This window comes from Ischnura elegans, chromosome 4 (assembly GCF_921293095.1).
Source record: "Ischnura elegans chromosome 4, ioIscEleg1.1, whole genome shotgun sequence".
Classification (NCBI taxonomy): Eukaryota; Metazoa; Arthropoda; class Insecta; order Odonata; family Coenagrionidae; genus Ischnura; species Ischnura elegans.
Genome location: NC_060249.1, coordinates 19,750,268 through 19,764,726, shown reverse-complemented (window position 1 = coordinate 19,764,726; position 14,459 = coordinate 19,750,268). Strand labels below are relative to the sequence as shown.

General features: G+C 38.2%; 1 protein-coding gene across 1 annotated transcript in view; it reads right to left on the bottom strand.

Moving 5' to 3' along the window:
• LOC124157121 overlaps positions 1-14,459 on the bottom strand; it is a 229,538-nt gene that overhangs the window by 202,658 nt on the left and 12,421 nt on the right. The gene's annotated exons all lie outside the window — the stretch shown is intronic.

Genomic DNA, 14,459 nt, shown 5'->3' with positions numbered 1-14,459 from the left:
CGGCCCGAATCCGTTCTTATTCTGAAATGCCAATTTAAATTGCGTCATAATTTATAAATTAAGTTAAGTTTATTAAATAAGTTTAATTATTTATTACTATTGTAATCAACTTTTACTTCTATTTATAAATTAAACTTGGGTATTTTTGTTCATTATTCAATGACCATTAAATTTAATGTATAATCAAAGGTGATTATTAAGTAGACTTGATTATTTTTATCAACTCTTTCAACCAAATACGCGTTTGCCAAACTTGAGCTAACTTAATTTGTACTTATTATTTTTTTAAATAATGTGACATAATATCCCAGGAATTTAAACCTACAATTCGTAATGTCTAATCTCTAAAAACCAGTTATCGTGAGTAGATGGAAAACACTGGTGATTTTTTATTTAAATATTAACATGTGGTTCTTATAATAACTTTCGTGGCCAATTTTAAATGTTTGCATGTACTATTTTTATGAACGAGAAGTATTCACCCATCTAGTAGCCCCTCATTATAGAGCAAGCGTTGTAATTTTATGGATATAGTTTAAGGAAGGAAGGAGAGGCAAAGTATACTACTTGTTTTATGTCCAACAAAAGAGTAGAATTACTCTACTTGGTCCAAAATTTCTGTCCTTAAATTGTGGGCTATGATGGCTTAACTTGATGTCGCATACCTAGACTTTCCCCTCCCTATCTATTCCACAACTTTTTTCTCCACCTATTCTGAACATCTTCATGAAGCACGTTTTTTCGAGAGCTGTTGACAATTGAGTGTCGCACGCACGATCATTTGAATAGTGCGTTCTCCAGTCAGCCATTACATGTGTTGCTTGGCCATTATTTCTTTTTCTTTTGTAGCCAAGGGGAATGGTAGCCCCGAGAGCCGCTTCTCATCATTTGTGTCAGGAGAGGCAACTTTGATCAGGCTCGCTTTCGATCACACGAATAGAGACGAAGTTGGTTAAGGGAGGTATAGAGGGAGGTGCACGGTTATTTTCAGGTGAGGTTTTGATCGCGCCATTACAATCGCCGTCGGCTGCAATACGGAGTAGGGTTCAACTCCACCCAGCAACTAAAATCACTTTGCGGTTCCAATCTCCAACTGCAAATTGAGTGGACTTCAGTAGAGTCCCTCAGGGAATCGTGGAGAAATGTTTTTGAGGTCATTTTCCGGCGTCCCAGTCCTCAACCTAATTTCTTGTTTCACCATGGGAAAATACAAGGGTAACACTCAGCTATAAATACTACACACGCTTATTTCATGAAAATAGTCAAATCTGACAGTCAACTACCTCAAATTACTTTCAAATCAAATTTCACGACTAGCATTGCCGAGATAAAAAACTTGAAGTTAAGTTGCATGAAATAACCTCAGCATTTTCGCGACAACAATTAATGACTTGCCTTTACACGTAGTTCTACACTTTTCAGTTCCATTTAAATGGTTTGATTCTTCAACATCATCACTGATCAAGAATTCTAAGATTGATTTGACGCAGCTCTCCACTCAATTCTCCAACAACGTTCGTATTACTTATCTTTCACATATTATTTTACCTGCTCTATGTGATTATTTCGGGGCCTTCCTCTCCCGCTTTTGCCATATGGTTGCCCCTCAACGTTTTTCTTCATCAGGCCATCATGCACCAAGACAGGGCCCTGCCTTCCTATTAGAAGTTTCGTTAGATTTCTCATCACACCTACTTCGTGGCACTTACTCCTTGCTCGCTCAAGCGATCTATTTGATTTTCATAATTCTCCTATAGCATCGCATATCAAATGACTCCTCCCTTGGTTTCTCTCCCGCTATTTTGTCCACGTCACGTAATTCCGTGATGAGATTACTCCAAAAAGTAAACCCTTGGTTTTCTTACTGCCTTTCCTCACTATTATTAATTGCAGATGTTAAAGCAGGAAGGTCCACCGAACCTCCCACGAATAGTCCTCCACTGCCTCTGGAAAAGCCACCATTCCCATTTTTCACCTCTTTAATTCAGTTGGCGCAGTAATTACGGGTCATTAAGCGCTCACTTAAAAATAAAAATAATTGAGTCATAAAAATAACATGACCGCATTTCAATGCAGCACGGCTGTTTCCGCGGAGAAATTCGCCACAATTGCAGCAATGGAGGTCAAATAATTGTCACATTTTTGTTGGTGCTAACTTCGTGACAAATGACTGCGTGAAACAAAGACTACTATGACCACAGGTATAGAATATGATTATAACACAGAAGCGAAATTAATTTCGAGCAAAGGAATATGGTCAAAAATTGGGCTGAGGTATATCTTTTTACACATTTGGTCCTCATTTGGAGACTTACACTTCGGAATAGCGAGATGAAGAACACTTTATGATTTAAATGTACAGCCTAATCAAAATTCCTAGCCTCATGGCAAAACCAATTTACAGTTTGCACGGCATTATGCTGGCAGGAGGCATTTAGAAGAAAACGATATCTCTTATTGCTTCACTGATGTCTTCTTTCATTCATTTAGTAAAATATCGGTGGAAATATTAAAATAATAAGTAAGCCTTTTCAAAAATACTTGTAGAAGCTATCTCCATGGTTAGGAATCAAAATTTCATTCCATAATCCATTTCCAATGTTGTTTTTTTCAGTAGATTATCTACAAAGGGATTTCTGCCCACATAAATGTTAAAAAATCGAAATCTATATCTATAAAATGCAAATACTCTCTGCTGAAATGCAGATGTGCTGTTGTAACAAAATCCAAAATATTGGTTAATAGAAGCACAATCGATAAGAGCTGAATACAGTTAAATTTATTAACCCAGTATATTTTATTATTTTTTTAAAGGAATTGAGCTCGTACTTTCCATGTGACGCGATAACACGTTGAGCTTGGAAAAAAACCGGCGGATGGTATGCAGCAAATAAATATTTATAAATATCGCCACGGTCATGAATTTGATACTTTTGAAAGACTAAATATTATAAAAACTTAAAACCTGATTTTATTAGGCATGAAACAACAATAAATTACGGATTCAATCAAAACTTTCCAATTTCACGTTTAGAAGGTAGTTACGACTCCGGCATCATCCGTATTTTAGAAACATTTTATGCAATTGTAAATACAGAGATCAACGGATATTCTACAATACGGAGGTTTAAATAGTTATTCTATTCATTTTCATCCCAACTTTCTTGACGGACAGTAAATACCACAATTCATTAGCTGGAGGGCTTGGTTTTCGCCGCTCTTATCTATCCGTTCCAAAGAAAACGCGTTTAAGTAATGACAGTAGCAATCGAAAAGTCAGCAGCGCCTCCCTTCATTGATGGCTAATTTTAGATACTTAATTCATAGCTAACTGTTTACTAATAGTATATCCTTCTATTGAATGATCCATGAGGACTCAAAAATAGTTCATTCAAAGGGATCTAAAAAGATAGCATTATTTACGATGAAGGACTTCCAATAGTGCAACTTATACTTTGAAAATGGAATGCCATACTCAAGCATGAATGATTCCATTTCGTTACTGAAGAAAAAGGCATGTTTTAAAGCATGCATAATTCATTAGAATTTCCAAAATCATAAAATGGCGAAATACCGCAAATCCAAGGATCCAGAATAGCTACAATAAGTTACATTAAAAAATATTTTCCATTCGAAAAAAATACATCATTATCAAAACATATTGCGCATTTGAAGAGCATACCCACGCTTAATCATTGAATTGAATGGTCCCGTTAACTCAGGCTTTAAAGCGCTATTTAATGCAAGACGTCTGTAGATGGAAAAGAGAGATGAGGTCGATTAAAAAATACACTACAGGCTCAGCCACACCCTCGAAGTGTAAAATAAGGAAACCCAAAAGTTGCCGCTTTCTAGTAATGAGTTAGTGACGCCATGTCCTGTCCTGTCACATTTTCCCATCCGACATATTTTTTCCTTGAGATAAGTAAATGCAATAAAGATTCAAGAGAGAGTAAAATGCAATAAACAACGCGAGGATCACATAAAAGGTAGAGGACTGGTTGGGAACCGGTGATCCGCTCGGCGTGATTTCGTGACGTCATCGACTTTCCTGCGAAAGGATTGAGGCCGTCGATTTTCAATATAATAAAATTGGTGAAAGATTCATTTCTTTCTGTCGTTTTCCTCATCTTTTTTTTCCACGCCAATCATCATAACCCTCCTCAATGTAGCACTCCATCTGCCTTAAATCGTCGTCTTCTCTATCTCCAAGTCTGAAACCTATTCAGCCCGCAGTTTCTTCTGTTACTCCAATAAGCTAAAGGCAGCTAAGATTCCTTCCGCTCTGATATACGGAACCTCCCTTTACCCACTCAAATAATCTCCTCTGGATCTCGATTGGATCTCCTCTATCTCCATAAATTGCCGAAAAACTTCGGCATCTCTGTTATCTCTGAATGGAGATTATTCTTAACGATTTTCGAATCATCATCCACTTTATTAGTCCCTCCCCTTGCATCTCTCCTTCCACTCCTTCAAACACTTCCTTGGTCGCGAAGACACGAGGTCTAATCACCTCTTCCCACATCTCTTATCAGTAGGAGCTCATCCAAAGGGTAAGGCCATTTATATGAACCATTTAATAGAGGTGTTGAAAATATTTTTACCAATATCAGCTCAAAGATCCCCGGGAAAATTTTTTTCCTTCGAGAGGCGAGACCAAACGATCTATATATTAATTTCGTCGCCAGTTTATGAACGGCTAATGAATGAATTCCGCATTCATTGGAGTAAATTAGTAAAAAAAGAGAACAACCTTTTTATCGCAAAATAAAATTATTAATGTGTTTCCTAAAATCAATGGTAAGAAAGGGAAATACTTCCTTTACTTCGTAAAACTGTCGACCAACCTGCGATAGGACTGAGGCCGTCGATTTTTAATATAATGAAATTGATGGAAGACTCCTTCCTTTCTGTCGTTTTCCTCAACTGTCTCGCCCGTCTTACGCGTCAATATACATATATCTGATTGTGAGAATGGATTTAGAATATAATGGACGGTTTTACTTCAACTAGGAATAACTAGAACCCACGAGTCATGGGTCCTTAACATTTATCACTATTAAACGATTTTTACGTTATTCATCTCTAGGGCACTCTAAAGATAAATAGGAATAATAGGAAATTATTTTTCTTCCCTGAGAGAAGAAGCCAGAGTACCTCACATTCAGCGAAGGTAAAGAGGTAAAAGGTAAAGACAGAGAGAGATACAGGCAGACATAGGGAAAGGTATTGTACCCTGGATGAGACAATAGGGGTTGCTCAGCCTCAGAGGATGGAAAGGAAAAGTTTTAGCAACGTAAAAACCACTGAAATGTGTTCACAAGTTAGATGAATCCAGGGCATCGAAAATCCAACAAAGGTATTGGGCAGTGAGAGAGAGCTCGGAGAAAGAGAGAGTGTACCCTGGATAGGGAAAATGAAGGCTGGTCAGCCTCAGAGGATGAAGGGTGTGATCCCTCTTAGCTCAATATCCCACATCCAAAAAAGTGAGCGGGGGTGTAGTGTAGGTGAGAAGACCCACCGATTGAATCGCTCCATAAAGAGTAGAGAAAGTTTTGACCAACCTTCCAGCAGACCCTCTGCCTTTTCAACCTAAGTCCCTCATTTCAGCCTAAGCTTGCGGGGAGCACGAGTGGTTGTGATGGGTAGTATATATATCTTTATCGAGAATATCGCTTCTATGAAGAGGAGAAGTAGAACTCGATTCCTCTCAACCATAATCCCGTTCTTATAGGGTTTCCTGGCTCCCCTCGACCTCACGAGAAAATATGAAAGGATGCATGGTATGCCTTGGTACGTTGGGTGTCAGACGAGAGCAATTTAATGGGTTCGAGGCAGGGACTTTTGAGATTCGCCCAAGAAACAATAGAAATCGAAGGCTGGCAAATCCCCAGTTACCAGAATACACCCTTCGATTCTCTTCACTGAGCGACCGTAATTTCAAAATCAACATCGCCCACAAACGACCCTTCTTGTTCCTGCAGGGTTAAAAAGTGTATTTGCGCGCGTTCTTGGTCTTTCAGGACGAAGATAGGGGTGAGATGGTGAGTACGAAAACGCTTTTTACTTGAAGTGAAAGGTTCATACGCAATATTTTTCAACGAGTGCAGTGAATATATAGCCTCTAAATAAAACAACAGGAGAATTTATCTTGATAAATTTAAGTATAAAAGGCATAAAATGAATGAACATTTGGAATTAAACCGATCAAGCAATTTTAGCGTAGAATATTCCCAGTACTTCATTATTTTTTATTTTCTTTCCCCTGGAAAGTTCTTTCTGCGGAATGGTATCCCAACAGGCGATACCCTGGTACTGTATTATTTGTAAAAATGAAGTGCACATTTGGTATTTAACATAGCTGCAAACACAATTAAGGTGGCCAGTATTGTATTGTGTTCCTACGTGTGCAATTGGTGATCCTTGCACATGATAGTAGCAGAAGGGAATATGACTTACTTATCCATTTCTCAGTAAGAGGAAGGTTTCAACGTAGTTGCAGTGGGAGTATATGTGTTCTTAAACTTAGCGCAATTTTTTTATTTACGAGTTTACTTTCACTTTATATTTATATTCTTACAATCCTTAACGGCTAATAATTCATAATTTGCTACAAACATGAGGCCTTTTGGTCTCCATTTTCATTTTTCTTCCGTTCCTTTATCAAATGAATCGCCAATTTTATATACTTTGGCTAAATTTCTTGCTATTGTATCGTTTGAAATAAACATTTCATACAGACGAGAGAATTGGGTTCATATTAAAATAGTAAATCCTTTGAAGTACCAATTATATACTTTCCAGTGCTACTTTGCTACTTTTAGTGCTAAAGCACAGTAGATATGTGCAAAACAAATGTCCATAATGCAGCAAAGAGAGCAAACGATAGTTGAGAATGCGATCGGTGGTGAGAAGAGTTTGGTTTTAGTGCTGGTGAGTGTCAGTTTAATTATTGCACCACTACGTTCAACGATTATATAGAAGTGGGTGAAACTGAAAAATCTAAACAATCGCATTCCATTGCATTTTTCTCAACGGTTACGGAGGAAGGAAATGTAAATACTTGCATTCAACTCCACTCTTTCCTTTTTCATTCTTTGAGCCAAATGTAATAGAATTATTTTAGAGGTTTCAGTGAGATTTTATTGTTCAGAGTTTTACCCCTTCCCCACTGAATCATGGTACGCGGCGCTGTAAGGCCTTTTTCGCTTGATATTAAAAGAGCTCATGATCATTAATTGTGTATAAAGACCGTTAGGCTTGCACAAAGATATTTTTGTTCACAATGAAACCTATTCATTTCAGCGATTGTTTACTCTAGTTTATCTAGTTTATTTGGCGAAGCGGTTTGAGAAATTCTGTCGAAAATATATGCCTTATTTCCTTTAGTATTTTTGACAGTTGCTCTCGTTATGCAAATTTTAGGTAATGCGTCTCAAAATAATTGGCAAACATATTTTATCCAACTGACTTATTAATAAAAATATTGGTTGGTGGAGGCAATTTAAGCTCGAATAAAATATGAGCTACGTAGCTAATGGATTCAACCTCTAGAAATTTTCAATTAAATTGTAATTCTTAGTAAATTTTATTTTACAAGGGATGAATATAAACATAACTTTTATGGGAAATAGCCACACGTCAGAATACATAAGTTTCGACATCAGCGTAAGACACAGATGATTTCTGTTTTTTTTAAATGCTACTGCATAAGTTTATACTATAAAATTGCAGAGATTTTTTCCAATTCATTTTCAAGGTTGAACTTACACCTTTATTATGTAAAAAGCAATTAATTTTGCTCGAAGACTGATGCTTTTGCTAATGATCAGCATTTCTATTTTTCAAATAACGCTGTTTTTATGAGATATAATTCTTCGGTAGAGACTGTGATGCGCTGTTTCTCATTTTTTTGTTCTTCACGTGTCTTCATATATTTCCCGCCACAGCTTGATCACATTAATTTATCCTCGGCCATCCTCTCTTTTAGTCACATGCCCCTCATGAGGGTTTCCCTCTTTTCTGAGTCACTCATTTTGGTTTTATATATCATCTAGCACTATGAGTCGGGTCATTTTCATTCACTCTCAACTAAGCGTATATCTCTGGTACAAAAAATGAGCACCTGTAGTAGTTCCTATTTCTTGACCTGCATCCCACCCTAACTTTCGTAATCCCATGTGAGGCATAAGGCTAGGAAGAAGGTTGTATGCATGGAATTAGTGCGCGAAATACAAACTTAGCACTGTGTATTTCTCTAGGCAATGCCTCAGTCTTCTCTCGATTATTTTTTGGGTGCAGTGCAATGCAAGGGGCCAAAGGGAAGCAGAAGAAGGACTGTAATGCTGGTACTACGGCAATATTGCTATTTCTCCCACACCCTCGTTTCCACCAGCGGAATTACAGACGCATTATTCTGAGTATGGAAAATAAAATTGTGACCTCCATACCTGCCGAACATATTCTTATGAATAAAGACTACTTTTACAACAAAAATATTCCCAGGAATGATATTCGCAGAAACAATTACCTCGACTCTTGACGGTTTTGGCGATGGGTAGGTAAACATTCTCACTGCAGTAATCTGGCTTAAGGTCTTTGTTTTTGGGCTTATTTCTACATAAGACCGTTCTCATGGATAACTCGACATTTCCAACTACTGATGCCTATCATGGTGTAAACAAAGACTTTAAAAGCTTTCTGAGAAACAGTGGATGCGACTAGGGGTCGTTCAAATTTTAACAACATCTTGAAGTCTTAATTGAATCCACTCTCGCAGCAACGCGAAGTCAGGTCCTCTTATTTTGAATTATTCATTCCTTGACAAAATAATTGTTTTCTAGTTTTCACCCAAATTTCATTGGTGAGCATTAATTGATGGCTAAACGATGGGATTTTAACCGCACTTGAGAAGATCGTTTCCGCCTTCGTATTCAACACGAAACACAGTTATCATCCTTAAACCTGTAAAGCGTTCTTTGAGGTGATTCAAATAATTTGAAGTGCGTTACAGTCGCCTATTACATTGAGAGCAAATTCCACGAATGTATTCCATTTCTCGCATTTCTCGGGTAAGGGATTACTTGGGATAGGGAACAGAATGGAACCCAATGCAAATCCATTGTCAGTATAACTCAAGACCCTCGCTCTTTAATGCTCCTCCTGTAAGTGTATTCAAGGGAAAATCGAATTATTAAGCGTGAAAAAAATTATGATTTACCAACTTAAAGGGGTGAGTAGGAAGACCAACGGGAATTTTCCTCTCTAATCTTAGAGACCGAAACTCAGAATCAATCGTTCCGGGAACATCCTGTCTACCCGTCGCACAATATATCTTCATCCGTATATCCGTAGTACTGCTTGCGTCACGCATCTCCTTCTCTCCTCTCTAATAACCTGCTGAACAATGGGTTGGAAGGATTAGCCGGAGGTATTGGAGAAACACACTGATCTACGGTAGGACCAATATGTTTCCAAATGGATACACGTTCGAGAGACATTGAAGTCATCCATAATCGATGCCGTTCATGATTTTTTACTGATTACTTGCGTATGTATGACTGTCCACGAACAGGCTTACTTTATAGGATCTGTTCAGCCCAGGTTGTAAACCAAGAAGCCTTAGTTGGATCCCATCAGCTAACAAATTATTCTGTTTTTCATGCTTAAGGGAGTTTGTGAAAGTGTGCGATGGCAATTCCGGTTGAGAAACTGTGGATTTGTTCCCAGCGATGAAACTCTCCCCTTGTCACAAACCAACGCGGTGATGTGTTGTGCAAGTGCGATAAGTGCTCGGTGATAATCTTAGGTGCTAATTGAGTTTTTTACGTAATGTTGTACTTTGAGCTTATTTTACTGGCGCCGCCGTGGACACGTTCGCGATAAATCTCGACTAATTAGTTCAGATGTATTCGAAATTGCATATTTATGTCCTTCACTGAAGCAACGCATACTACAGACATTAAGAAGGTGAAAGACCAATATTTTTGCGCGTTAAAAGTTTTTCATTTCTTTGTATTTTTTATTAATTTTTCACGTTTCCCGAGTTGAAAAACTAGCGGCGTAAGAACCTAGTCTCCCTCCAGGCGTCAGACGAGCACAAACTTCCATAATGCATAATCGGCACGGAATCAGCCTTTCAATCGCACTTGCATAAAAATTTAGGTCACAGAGTTGAGAGGTAAAAATCAGTGCCCTGACCTCTTGAAGGCGTCCGAGAAAAGGGAATCATGTGTTCTCAATTCTGAGAGGAAGGCAAAATTACTAAATACAAATAAAACCGCGTCAATTCTGACAAATACATTTATGGCAAAATTCACTATTTGCCAGCGCAAAATGCCAATATTTATTCTGGGATTGCATAAAAGTCTGACATAAAATATCCATAAACAACCTTCTTTATAACCATAATAGCTATCCTCTAAGAATCTCGACATTTACAAATTGAAAGGATAATGAACATTCATCACCTGTAAGGTTATACGCTCTAATCATGTGTTCAAACATTCCTGCACTTCCACCAGATCTGATATTCACTTGACGTTAAAATCATTACTTTTATGAATTTTCTTCATTTAGAGAGGCTGCTTATGCATTTTGCATGCATTAATGCTACTGACCGATTCTAGGAAAATACGCTAAGGACAGATCAAACAATGGAGAGCACAGGGTTGGACTTTTATGTCTTTTTTTTCATTAAAGGAAACAGTTAGTTACGATAAACATAAAAAGCCGTACTAAAATTAATTAATGATTACCTTTAATGTATCTTAACAAATATCTAAATAATATTTTAGCCTATATATACCAATTATTCGAAAATGTACGTCGTGGATTGAACAATAAACTTGCAATTTCTAATGCGCATAACTTTTGAATAGCTTTTGGCAAGAACTATCTAAGGAAACAGACAATGGATGAAAATTGAAAAGTAAAATGAGGAACATACGGCTCACCACATTAAGGCATATTTATTATGTTAAAGCATGTTTTCTTGAAATGGTGATGGAATCGTCGAATATTAATCCCACACGGAAGTGATGTTCTGATGTGAAAGATGTTCTGATTTTGATCGGGAACCTAGCATAGGAAAAACAGGTCAAGATGACAAAACGGTAGGGAAGAAATGGTGTTTCTCCTTTCTTCCTCAAAAGAAAGGAAGAAAGGAAAAACATGAAAGCCTTAAAAAATTAAGGTATAACTTATTTTCATCTTTCGTCACTACTGGTTTCACTGGAGTGAGATTCCGTTTGGGCAGAGGTTATATGAAAAAATTTTGTGAGCCTGGGATGCTGAGATTGCAAGGTTTTGGCGAGAGAGGCGTAAGAGAGGATACAGTGGATAAGGATGGCAAGGGAGGAAATGGATAAACGTGGTGTAGGAAAAAGAAATGGAGTCATTTCCTGCTATGGGAAGCCAAAAAAATACTTTTCTCATAAAAAGAGTGCTCCTTTTCTTGGGGAATAAGGGACGGTGCCCTTGGCAAACTCTTTCACCTCACTCCAAAAAAGAAATAAAATATTATAAATTCGGGGCTCTGGGCGGCGATATCTCAAGTTTTGGAGAGAATCGAGTGTGAAAGACCGAGACACATAGCGTGTACCATTTTGAAGGGTGTATTTTAGGGAAATGGTGTTCATACTCTGAGAAGGGATGGGCTGAGGGGAAAACTGATAAAGAAATGAATGAATTCAAAAAGAAAACCATAACTTTAAAGATGTGTATTTAACCCTTGGGCTGCGGGATTTCAGGATTTGCGCTGCCAGCCAGTGAAGAAGAGACCCCCTGTGCAGGAGGCACCCCATGCTACGAGGGCTGGTCTAGTAGAGCTATACCTCTTAGTAATCCTTGTGGCGAAGGAAAGTGCCCCGGGGCAAGATACCAGGGACGTCTTTTTTTCAACCTCAGATAGCTCAGCAAAAACACCATGCAAGCGAAAGGCGGGTACTGCGCGCATCGGGAAGCTGCGCATCCTCGGCACCACTCGTTCAAGTAATTTCTGACCGTAAGTTGTTAGTTTACGGTTAGTTGCAATCTCATTAACTACACTGCCTCAATGTATTCTCCCGCCAAGGGTGCACAGGGGGAGCGACAGCCAGAAAACTTGCCGAATGGCTTCAGCATTGACATGTCTCGACCTTAACGCCGATAAAAGAGAATTTTTTAAATGCCTTGTGGCTAGAGTATGAAAAATTACACCCATTTCCATTCAAAGCAAAAGAGGATTAGAGCGTGAAACAGTGTGAAACATTACAGCCATTTCCATTCAAAACAAAAGAGGAGTAATGCTGGCTTCAGGAGGTGTTCTGATCCATGACAACGACCTTCATCTCAGCGCTGACGCAGCCCAACTGCTCCTTGAGCAATTTCAATGGGACATTTTCAAAAATCCGCCGTGCAATATCGAAAAAGTGCCGAGTGACTTCCATCTTAACACTGGAGTGAAGAAGTGGCTAGAAGGGAAGGGTTTTCAAACAGGCTTTGAGCTTCAGAACTAAGGCAAAATTCATTGGAGGTGTCTGGCGGCAACATCTTCTGAAGAGGGTAGAGTAAAACTTGTACACAGGCACGACCGATACCTCAATTGACGAGGCGATTATGTCGAAAGGATACCACAGGTGTGATCAAGATATAGCAATGAAATAATTTTTAATCATTCACTTCGTCTTCTGTTCATGACCCATCGGATGTTGAAAAAAAACGTCCCTCGTATGTAGGTAGCAATAACAATTTTGTGTGAATACCACAGTAAGAGTTTAAAATGTGTACAAACGTTCCCACATTCTAGTGGTTTATCAAATAATCCTCATAGAAACTTATGCTTCACGTCTCAATAAAGTTTTTTTCATTCGAAAACAAGTTCACTAATGATCGATATGACCCCGGCCATGCACTCGGGCGATATCATGTCGATACTCTTCTTGTTTCGAACTTGTTTCATACTCTCAATAGCATATCGCATGTAAGAGTTTGGATAGCTATTGTTATTTCTCGTTTCAGATCTTCAATACTTACCAGCATAGGTGGATGAAAAACAATATCCTTAACTTACCCCCTTAAATAAAATCATAAGGTTGAGGTTACGGCTTCTTGGAGGCCATTGATGAAGTGCATCGTCACAGGCTGCCTGTCGGCCGATACATTGCCTCGGGTAGTTGTCGTTCAGATAGTCACGGACAGATAAGTGCCAATGTGGTGGTGCTCCATCCTGCTGGAATATGAATTGTTTTTCTCCTTGTACAAGTCTAGGGAGCAGCCAATTCTTCAACATTTCCAGATAGTTTTGCCCAGTTACAGTAGCACCGTCGAAGAAAAAATACCAAAAACTTTATTGGCAGAAATGGCACAGAAAACGTTCACCTTAGGTGATTCACGTGTTTTTTCAATTGTATGACCTTATTTTGAAATGAAAAAAAAAATCTTTTCAATACTCTTTATTAAGATGCATAACACAAGTTTCTATTACGCTTCTTTGATAAAATACTAATTTTTAAATTTGTGGCAATCTTTTTTGAATCACCCTTTATGCATGAGTATTTACAAATAAAAGAATTGCTATGCTTCTTGCAACGCCCAACCGCGCCTGCTTTAAAAGATTTTCACTTCGATGCAACTTCTTTAACATCAATTTCATCCCTTCTTCACATTACAATGAGACGTTTACTCGGGTCACTTCAAGTAGCAATTGATGTGGCCTAAGAGTGTGCGGAATATAAACATATTATTAGGTTTTTTTATAAACTCGCCTTGTTTTTTGTCATCTTGTCCGGTTCAAATCTTGCAACATGGGGTTTAATTATGTATATAACAAATAAAATTCAAGAATTATGTGAAACATTTTGAACTATCAACAAAATTACCAAAATTACTCAAATAATTTCTAAATCTACACTATGTATCTGTCTACAGTCAGGGTGATACTAAAATTTACGCATTTTAGGTGAGAGCATAACATTTCGCCCGCAACATAAACTCTTGATATCTCACCATTTATTCATTTTTCTCTATGTTAAACGACTATGGAAATAAAATGCTATGATTCTGGCTTATACGCACTAATGTGCACAGTTCGAAAGCAAATAGGCATTTTTCGTAAAGGTTTAGGCCACAGTTACATAAAAATACACAGGGGTCAGGTTGTCACTATATTTTAACTCGAGTCATCTATTCTGCTTCCTCGTAAACGGAGAATTTCCGTTTCACTGCCTCAAAAAAGATAGTACCAGGCAGTATTCAGTCTTTAGGGTCAAGGATAGAAAATATGGGGAACATCGACAAGAAGGAAGGCCCTTTGAATGAGAATGCCGCACCATTTCCGCATGGTTACATTGCAGTCATGGTTACAGCTTTTGCGCCTAACTCGGCGTATTTTACCCGCGGTTTCCCTCAACAAAAAATGAAAATTGCGCCTATTTGGTGCGTCGAGGCCTACATTGTCCCGACAAAATAGACTGATG